This window comes from Stegostoma tigrinum, unplaced genomic scaffold, assembly GCF_030684315.1.
Source record: "Stegostoma tigrinum isolate sSteTig4 unplaced genomic scaffold, sSteTig4.hap1 scaffold_94, whole genome shotgun sequence".
Classification (NCBI taxonomy): Eukaryota; Metazoa; Chordata; class Chondrichthyes; order Orectolobiformes; family Stegostomatidae; genus Stegostoma; species Stegostoma tigrinum.
The window spans coordinates 25,000-34,749 of record NW_026728819.1 but is presented as its reverse complement, the minus strand read 5'-3'; the positions used below and the strand labels follow the sequence as shown (position 1 = coordinate 34,749).

General features: G+C 46.1%; 1 non-coding gene across 1 annotated transcript; it reads right to left on the bottom strand.

Moving 5' to 3' along the window:
- Nucleotides 1–1,425: 1,425 nt before the first annotated feature.
- trnal-cag (transfer RNA leucine (anticodon CAG)) lies at nt 1,426–1,507 on the bottom strand. The gene has a single exon. It is a non-coding gene; the product is annotated as a tRNA-Leu (tRNA).
- Between the last annotated feature and the right edge of the window lie 8,243 nt (nt 1,508–9,750).

The following is a 9,750-nucleotide window of genomic DNA, read 5'->3' as shown; positions in this document are numbered from 1 at the left end:
CTCGTGATTCTGCGAGAGCAAGTGTCATGAGGTTGGTCTGAGCTTGTAAATCCCTTCACTCCTGTTGTGGACTGAATAAGTCGCTATTGTGTTCGCTGCTAAGAAATGCAAACATGTTTCTCTACTCCAAAATGTGACTGAGGGCTTCTGGTTTAGTTTCATGCACTTTGAGACATGGCAGATTCTAACGGAACTAGGACATACAGAGACTACTTTGAGATGTACTTGACAGAGAGGAATTCGCAGTGCACTGCGACGTGGGACAATTAGGCTTTTCCTTGACTTTGGGCTGGAGCGCTTTTGCACGAAAAGCAAAGGTGACACTACTCCACTACAGAAAGGATTAGGGCACGCTAAATGCACTCTAAAAGCGGTGACCACCTCCGCACATTCATGGCCAGGAAGGAGCGAAATTTAACAAAGATTCACACTGCAATGAAATAGAATGATCCTCCCGACCACAACAAAAGCAGATATGGGCGACTTCATTTAGAGAAAGGTTGGCTGATGAGAACAACAAACGAGAAAGCTCACTCCACGTCCATCCAGGAACCAATCGCTGTAAAAGAGGAACACCACTATTTCCGCCCGGCTTTGAACCGGGAACCTTTCGCGCTGAAGTGCATGTGATAACCACTACATTAGAGGAACACAGCCCCGGCTTTGCCCTGCACTCTGGCCTTCCTACAGCATTCAAATTTGCAGCTGTTCAACGCTTCACGTCTCTTTTTACGAACAGATCAAAGTAGTCCAGCATTATTGGCACTATTGAAAAATAAAAGATATCATGTAAACCTGCCCAGAAAATATTCACATGGACGTTGCCGGGGTTGCAGGTTTCGGACCGTACGGCGATGCTGAATAGGTTGGGGCAGTTTTCCCTGGAGGGTCGGGGGCTGAGGGACGACCTGGCGGAAGTTTATAAAAGCATCAGGCATATAGACAGGATGAGTAGTCAAGGTCTTTATCACACGGTGGGCGAGTCAAAACCTGGAGGGTGTACAATTAAAGTCAGGGGCAGCAATTTAAAAGCGACCTGAGGGCCATTTTTTCTTGCCCAGAAAGTGGTGCATGTATGCATTAAACTGCCAGATGAATTGGTGGAGCCTGGTAAAATTACAACATTTCCAAGGGATCCAAATGTGTGTGTGAATCGGGAGGGTTTAGAGGGATATTGACCAAATGCTGGCAAATGGAGCTGCGTTAATTTAGGATATCTGGTCGATATTGGCGAGGTAGACCGAAGGTTGTCTGCTCTCTCCATTTCCATAATGAAACTGATCCTGTAACGCGATGAAAATGAGGAGCAGATGTTCTGTGCTCACCTGCATTGTGCATTGATTAGAAACAAAACCTTGCCTTCTGTTACTTTCAACTGAAACACAGGTCTTCCCTACCCAGCTTCAGCAGAACAGCCAACCATAATGGCAGCGGTGGGATTCGAACCCACGCCTCCGAGGAGACTGGAACCTGACTCCAGCGCCTTAGACCGCTCGGCCACACTACCACCCATACAGGAGGGACAAATATGATTCTTTCTGATGTTGTTACTGCAAAACAACAAAAGCAAAGGCACAAGGAAAGACTTCAAGGATCCCTGTCTTGTTCATCCATTTTCTTAGCTGCCGGGCAGTGCCTAACTAAAACGTTCTTTTCCCACAAGATGCTGACAACAGCTCGATCAAATCAAAAATCAACAGAAAGCTGAGAGCACCTTGTGACACTCAATTAGGCAACAAATGTAATGTGCCTGGGAGAAAGTGTATACAGTTATGCTTGGATAAAGAAAATATGAACCGCACGGCATTTCTGGAATTTAGACTTTCACGATGGTGAATGATTTCACCCTTTGTTCGAAACTGAACAACTCTGGCGTCAACACATAATGTGAAAACCACCGGGCTACTGGGGAAATGCACCAAGCTGAGCAGATCGTGCACCAGTTCACACCGTGCAGCATACTTAGACTTACACACCAGTTTTGCAGTGTAAGTGGCTGAAAGATAACCCTCTGCCTGAAAAACTGAGCCAGCATTAGAATTCAAGAACGACAAATCACATTGGGAGGCTATTCGAACCTCGGTGCAGCTACGAGCTGCCATCTTGCTTGCCTTTCTCCTTACCCCAACGTTTCTCTGTGCAGCTTTCCAATCCTGGACATGAACTAATTTCAGGTGACAGCCAGCTGATTTGGAAACCGGAGTGGCAGACAAGGAACAGCAACTGAGTAAAATTTACAAAATTCAACGGTGCTTATTTAGAGTTTCACAAAAGGCAGTTTCTGAATGTAAAATATGATCAGAGATGTCACGGTGATACTCACAGCATGCAATTGCTTTTCGTTCAAGATGTGAAAGCTCTCGTGCCTGAGTTACCAGCATTTCACATCCTGCTGAATGATTAAGTCAGGGTTAGGGTTGGTGTTCTCTTACTGTTGCTAGTTTCCTTCCCGTTTGTCCAACGTAGTGTTTCTCACAGACTCTGCAGGGGATTTTGTAGATGACATTGGTCCTGTCCATGGTGGGGAGTAGGTCTTTAGTTCGGGTGGTCACTTGTAGGTTTGATGTGGGTTTGTGTGCCACCCTGATGCCCAGTGGCCTTAGATGTCTTGTGGTGAGTTCTGACGTGTTCCTGATGTAGGGTAGTGTGATGAGTGTGTCGGGGGCGTGTAGAATCTTTCTGATGCTGTTCCTGTAGGCATCTCCTGACCCAGTTCTTTGGATATCCATTATCATTGAACAACTGGCTACAAAAAGACACGAACAATGCTCACTCATCTCAATCCACATGGACAAGTAGAACCGCCACTTCAGCTGGGACAACACCAAGATCCTGGGGCAGGCAAAGACGAGAATTCCTGGAAGCATGGCACTGCACGAAGCAGGCTATTAACAAACACATTAACTCAACCCCATATACATTCCACGATGGAGGAAACCCGGAAGTGAGGCAATCCATCGGAACAGACCCAAGAGTTTAAAAACCGGGTGGGAAAACACACCGACACTTCATCAGAAGCTGCACTGAGGATGTTACCAAGCATGGTAACGAAACGTCTGCAGAACAACAAACCAGCTCGGTGAGCCATCCAACCTCAACATAGTCATCATTAGATTCTTAATTCGAGGTATCTTCTCCAATTCAAATGTGACCATCTGCTGTGGCAGGATTTGAACCTGGATCCCCAGTGAGTCCGATTGCAACCAGGAAAAAAAACACAGATACAAACACATATGCAGACATATGTCAACGTGACCATTGTATCATTTGAGACTCAAGAGGGACAGACAGAGAGAAAGCAGGGAAGGGAGGTAACCCCGTTTCAATGGATTCACCCCCAAAACAACAGATAGCCCACTGGAAAGAGCCACAGGCACAAAGACACAGCCATTACAGACACACATTGAGACAGAAGCACACAGACACAGAGACACACACTGAGACAAACATCTGCATACAGACACTGACACACATACGCACACATACAAACGCTGATACAGAGAGGGAGAAAGGGATGGAACCAGTTGGAGAGAGAAAGTAGAAGTTGACTGCTCCTTCTCAATTGCTCCCTTTTGTTCAAAGTAATGCATTGGTTCCCTCTGCTGGCCGCCGCACGCTAATACAGAGGGGAAGGTAGCGCGTGAAAACCATCACGGGTTCAGTCAGAGGGAGCGAGCAGCTCACGGCAGCGTCAACAGACGCAGGCGCACACACACAGATTCACGCTGTGCTGGTGTAGAGAGGATTCTAATTATGCTGAAGCTCCTCAGAGTAAAACATGCTCATGTTCAGAAATGTATGTGTTCCCTCGGCAAATGTGGAAATGTTTTGACTTTGGACAGTTTTCCTGACATTATACACATTAAATAGAGTCTTTCTTCTGCAACTGTATCTAGACACGTTTACGTGAGCCGTTTTGTAAGAAGACATGGTTAATTTTATTGCACTTTCGGCAATTTGTATTGTTTTGTAATCTACTCTCTCAGATCCTAATTGGGAAAAGTATTCACAAGTGAAGGGTATGAGACCAGCAGTGGGCTTGTTCATCTCTCCTTCTGCTCATATTTAAGGGGCAACATCGATCGGCCAAGACTGCTCTGTGTGTACAAAGACATTGTTTAAAGCACGAAACAACTGCAAACTAGGATGCCTTCCTTAAAGATGTTACCCTCGTCCCTCGAAAAAAAAACTCAGTTCATCCCTCACCCACTGCAACCTCTTGTATCCATCTTCTATCTGCTTCCCCCGTCTCCCTATTTATTTCAGAATCAATTTCCCCTCCCCCATTTCTGAAGAAGTGTCCCGACCCGAAATGTCAAGTTTTCCCTCTCCGCTGGTGCTGCTTGACCTGCTGCGTTCATCGGCTTCACATCGTGTTACCTCAGGTTTTCCGACATCAGCAGTTCCTACTATCTCTACAACAGGATTCACAGGCCCCGTTGATTTCTCCAAAAAAAATTCTGCCACTTGTGTAGAGGCGTCCGCCAGAGGGTGATATTGTATCACTTTAAACACGAGAGGGAGGGTGAGACTTTGATTCATCACTTTTTAATTAATTACTTCATTCATTCATTCACTTCAACTTCCGTCCACTAAGTCCCACCGAAGATAAAGATAAGCATACAGACACAAACACACAGAGACACACGTATGCACACACATCAACATGACCGTTGTATCACTTTAAACACAAGAGGTACAGACTGAGAGACAGTGGGATGGTGGCTAGCCCTATTTTCAAATGATACATCCCAAAACAACAGACAGCCTGCTGCACTGAGACGCACACAAATATAGGATACACAAACCCGTATAAACTAACACACACATACACACACACTCACTCACTCAATCAAAGAGTGACAAAGTGATACACATGCATACACACAGAGACAGAGACACACACAGATACATTGCTACACACACACATATATACATAGACACAGAGACATACAGATAGAGAGAGAGACATAAAAGCAGATACTGACACACACCCTGATAAACAGAAACACACACATACAGACCCACAGAAACACATACACAAACAGCCATGCTGGCATAGACACACACAGGCACACTGACACACATATACACAGAGAGACATACACATGCAGACAGATACTGGCACACACAGACAAACACACGGCAACACAAGCTTGCAGATACACAGAGACAAATATCCAGAGGCACACACATACACATATAGAAAGATAGTCACATGCAGATACACTGATCCACACGCATACATACTCAATGACACACACACACAGACAAACTAACAAACACAGAGACAGTCACACTGACCCACCTATGCACATAGAAACATAGAAATGCAGACATACTGACACACATATACACACAGACAAATGCATGCATGCAGACTCACTGACACATAGACAGATGCACAGAAATATAAACCCGCATAAGAAACATCTGGCACATACATACAAACACACAGCCAGACAGAAATACAGCCCACAGATACAAAATTTGTGCATGAATTGACACTGCCCTGAGTTCAACCATCTTTAACGCAGTTTCTGTCAATCAGATAAATCCCAGCTTTTTCTGGTGAAGTTTCATTGAGAAAGTGGGACAAATCCTCTGATGCTGCCTGACATGCTGTGCTCCTCCAGCTCCACTCCGTGTTATTTCTGACCCCAGCATCGACAGTTCTTATTATCTCTGAGTGAATAAAAGGGTGATGTAGCTGGTTTATCTCTCTATGTATATCAGGTCTGCGGCCAATTTGTGTGTGTGCGTGTGTGTATGTATGTGTGTGTGCGTCTGTGTGAGTGTGTGCTCATGCATGAATGAGTGTGAGAGACACAGAGTGAATGTGTGAGGGGGGTGCGGAGGGTCAGGCAGGAGTCGTTAGACTGAAATTTTGAGTTGCTGCTTTCTCTCACACCTCCTCCCACCCCGCTTTCCCCTTTAATCTGACAAGGAAGCCTCTTGGTTTACTCTGTACCAGGTGGCAGGGCAGAGAGCGGGGGGAGGGCGGGGTTGGGGGGGTTATTGCAGGTAGTGAGAGCTGGGAACATGCTGGATGTACTGGGATTTGGAAAGACAGAGGGGTTTGAGTGACAGACCTGGGGCTTAATAAACCAGGTCTTGGCAGCCATAAATAACAGTGCGGAGCTGGGGAAGCACAGCAGGCCTGGCAGCATCAGAGGAGCAGGAAGGTTGACCCTTCTTCAGAAGCGGGTGAGGGGGAAGGGAGCTGGGAAATAAACAGAGCGGGGAGGGCTGGGGCTGGGGAAGGGAGGTGGGATGATGATAGGTGAGAGCAGGTGGGCAGTGGTGGGGATTGGTCAGTGAGGTGGGAGGTGCAGATAGGTGGGAGAGAACATGGACAGGTTGTGTCAGGTCAAGGAGGCAGAGATGAGAGGGAGGGTTGGTCATGGGATGAGGCTGGGGGTGGGGAGATTTTGAAACTGTTTAAGCCCATTTTGAGACCATTGGGTTGTAAGCTACTAACGCAGAATGTGACATGCTGCTCCTCCAGTTTCTGGGTGGCAAAGTTGTGAAACTGGAGGGGGCCCGTGGTGGACATGTCATCCAGGGTGTGGGAGGGGGAGTCAAAATGGTTTGCGACTGAAAAGTGTTGTTGTTTATCGCGAACAGAGAGCATGAACTAAACAAAGTGGTCTTGAGACTCCCCATGGCCTCATCAATGTAGAAGAGGCTACATTGGGATCAACGGATGCAATAGAACACATTGACGTATGTGCAGGTGAGTCTCCATCTAATCTGAAAGGGTTTTTTGGTTCCTTGGATGTGGGTGAGGGGGAGGTGTAGGGGCAGGTGTAGCACTTCCTGTGGTTGCAGGGAAAGGTGCCAGTGTTGGTGAGGCTGGTGGGAGTGTGGAGCGGACGAGGGAGTCGTGGAGAGCGTGGTCCCTGTAAAAGGCAGACAGGGTTGCAGAGGGACATATATCTTTAATTGTGCGGTTGGTTTGCAGGTGGCAGATTTGGTGGAGAATGATACATTGGATGCTGAAGTTATTGAGGCGATATGTGAGGACAAGGGGGATTCTGTCTTTGTTATTGTTCAGGGGAGGGGATGTGAGGGCAGACATGCAGGAAACGCAAGAGATGCAGTCAAGAGCATTTTCGACCACTGAAGGGGCAAAGGTTCAGTCCTTGCAATAAGAGGGCATCTGGGATGTTATGCAGTGGAATGCCTCGTCTGGGGAGCAGATGCGGTGGAGGTGGTAGAATTGGGAATACAGGATCACATTCTTGTGAGAAGCTTCATATCAGGAGCTGTAGTCTAGCTTGAGTTTACCTAGCTCTCATCTACTGTCCAGGTGCTCCCCACGTATGTCTCGGACACCACCCACGCCCTCCACCTCCTCCAACACTTCCTGTTCCCTGGCCCTCATCATCTCATCCTACCCATGGACGTCCAATCCCTGTACACTTACATTCCCCACATGATTGGTCTAAAAGCCCTCCGCTTCTTCCTCTACCACAGGCCCAACCAGTCCCCCTCCACCCACACACTGACACTGACATACATTACCTGCACCTCTGATGCAGCCTGGCGTGCTATGCTCCTCCAGCTCCACACTGTTTTCTCTGACATTGGCAATTTGTACGATCTCGGATGAGAAATTGCGAGTGTGTTTGTGCCATTGGCCCATTGGGAACACTTCTTGAAAGCAGCATCACCACAGATTGCAGCAAGTTTGCTGCTCGCAGTCACCTCTTACATTGGATTTCATTCCAAACATCGCTGTTGACCGTTGGTGGATAAAAATCCCAGTCTATTCATGGAATAAAATCCTTACCATTCCAGAAATATTGTATGGCCTTTCTGCATTCTCTGTTACTCTTTCCTCTTTTTATTAGGAAAGAATACGCTTTGTTGTTTCGAAACGTGGCCGTCTTGTGCTCTTGGCAAACATGGTAGGCAGAAAGAGGAAAATGTCCTTTGATGTTTTGTAAACCAGCTTTCTTTTATTTCTGAGCTCAATTATAATGCAAAGCCAGAAAACTGATCTACATGGGTAGTTTTGGACAGTAACAAAGTGTTCAGCAGTTCAGACAAGTGGCACTCATTGAGGCACACAGAAGAACACAGACACTGAGGTTTAAAATCCCTCGGGTTTGAGAAACAGCCAGAAATCACAGGGAACACTTACGAACCTGGCAGTATTAAAGGCAGCAAACTTCCTCGAACGGCACTGAGAAAATGAAAGTGGGGTTGCTTTAGCCATTAACAGGACAGACCTGTGCTTCAGCAAAGCGACAGCAGAGCAGATTGGATTCGGTAGGATTACAACCTGCACTGGGGCGGGGAGGGGGGTAACACCAAGGGCTTTCAAATCCATCACCTTACTCACTCGCCCACAAATACGTGATTCAGTGAGCATGGTCTCTTGCATTGGATTTTGTTGGCGAATATCGCAGTTGTGAGGATGCAGATGGATACCTCAGTTGTTTGCGGGATGAAAATTATACCCATTTGTGAATTGTTTCATGACCTGACGGCTTGTGTCTTGCATTTTCATCGCTTTCTTGAATCAAAACAGATTTGTTGTTTCTAACCATGAGCCTCTCACATGCTGGGGGAATTGAAATGAAAATGTAACAAATGAAAGCAAAACAATATCACGGCCTGGTTAAGGGGATCCTGCAGTTTGCAAACTTCCTCAAAAATGCCACGAGAAATTGCAAGTGTGTTTGTGTCATTAGCACCTTGCGGGCACTCGTTTTATGAAAGCAGCAGTACTACAGATTGCAGGATTCAAACCTACACATGAGCGAACCCAGTGGATTCCCAATCCATCAGTTATCCACTCACATGGTTACCTTCAAGTTTTCTGCTCGCAATCGCCTCTTGCCTTTGATTTCATCTGCAAATATCGTTGTTGAGGGTTGACGGACGAAAATCCCAGTCAATTCTGGTCAGAAAATCCTTTCCTTTCTGGAATTATTGCATGGCCTTTCTGTATTTTCTATCACCTTTTCCTCTCTTCATTGGAAAAGAATCACTTTCGTTGGACCTGAACATGGCCATCTTACATTCTCGGTGAAGATGGTAACTAATGTATATTTGAAATATTGCAGTTCGAAATAGTGAAGCCCCTGTAATGTTCAACTTTGCAGCCATTCAGTCGTTCAACTGTGATTTTTGGGAAATGGATAAATTTTGATCCAGACAATTTGCAGCCATGAACGTTTAACATAGGAGGCAACGAAACACTGAACTGAACATCCTACCGATTGTGTGCACATCTATTAGATTCTCAAGTGTAGAAATATCTCGAACACTGCCAGTGCCACGAGCTAGTGAGGGGAGGAATGTGATGCAGTTGCTAAGCACATTCGGCTGATAAATGGGAGGCTGGGTGTTTCAGGCACAGCCAGAAACAAAACCAAGACTTTGTTATTGCCAGCCAGCATTCTCTGGCTCTCGCTTGTCAGATTTTCGATACATGGACATGTCTCCCAAATATTTCCAGCTAAACTGACAATAATCCAACTGCCCCATGGTCACTGGTATTATAATAATCCTGTCATTCTATTCTTGTTTTATCCCTCACTCCTTTATATTCACTTTCAGCAACTTCCTCAGAAATAACCCTGTCCCCGACCATCTTCACAGACAACTGATCTATCTGCAAACATCCTTTGCTCTACTTGTACCTGCTGTCCCCAAGGATATATCCTTAGATTTTCCAATTTCTCATCAACATACTGCCACTGATGGAATCCTCTAAAAGCACTGTTAGTTTTCCCA